This window comes from Dicentrarchus labrax, unplaced genomic scaffold (genome assembly GCF_905237075.1).
Source record: "Dicentrarchus labrax unplaced genomic scaffold, dlabrax2021, whole genome shotgun sequence".
Classification (NCBI taxonomy): Eukaryota; Metazoa; Chordata; class Actinopteri; family Moronidae; genus Dicentrarchus; species Dicentrarchus labrax.
In genome coordinates, this window is record NW_026136714.1 from 2,816,881 (window position 1) to 2,817,884 (window position 1,004).

Genomic DNA, 1,004 nt, shown 5'->3' on the forward strand with positions numbered 1-1,004 from the left:
TATCCCACGAGTCGGGCAGTGATGGCATTCATTTGCAATGTGATGGACAACTTTTTAGCTCCATGGTGCATGAGGTAATGAAAATATTATCTTCTTGCAGTAGATGTGGACTTATTCAGTTAATATATTTACTTGGAGACAGTGACTTAAATCAGCTCTAGATGGAGCAGATTTTGTCCCACTGCTCTTATATTTGAATCATGTTACATAAGGATCTCAGATTATAGTTTCAAAGTGCACTTCACTAACAAAGACCACGCCAATGGCTGTATGGAATACGAAAAATGTTATTACACGTTATGAACATATGAGGAATACTGGGAGGGAAAGGGTCGAGGGATGGAAGGGATGAAAGGATGAAGGGATGATGGGGAAGGGGTCGAGGGATGGGGGAAAGGGTCGAGGATCGAGGGATGAGGGGGTATAGGAAGGACGGGTGAGGGTTGATAGAAAGGGAGAAAAGCTGGTAGGATAGGTGGATGGAGGGAGGAGTTCGGCGAGATGATCAGGAGGAACAGAGTGGGTGTTGAGACGCTGAGTGGGGGAACCGTCTCTTATCTCTTCGTGAGCCCCAGTGGTTCCTGTATTTGGATAAGAGAGGGAAAACAAAAAGAAAGAAGGGGATTGGGGGGAGGGATGTAGAAAATGAGTCAAGGAGGGAGTGAACGGATAAGGTGTGCTTAAATATGTTTTGAGCGGAAATGAGTTCGGGGCGTGGTCTTTCTTCCCTAACCTAGTTATAAAACTTCATTTATAATTACCTGTAGGAGAAGAAGGTTTATTTCTCCCTCAGGCTTATAAAAAGAAATGTTTCTGATTCATATATTTTTTTTATTGTGCCACCATAAAGATAAGAGCAGTCTACAAGAAGAACTATAACACAATGGTGAGTAGGACAATGTTATCTCTAATCATTTAAATGTATGAGAATAGGAACAAGGAAGTGTTCTGTGGTCACATGGACAGAGGAGACGAGAAAATAAAGAGACAGACATACTGAGGAG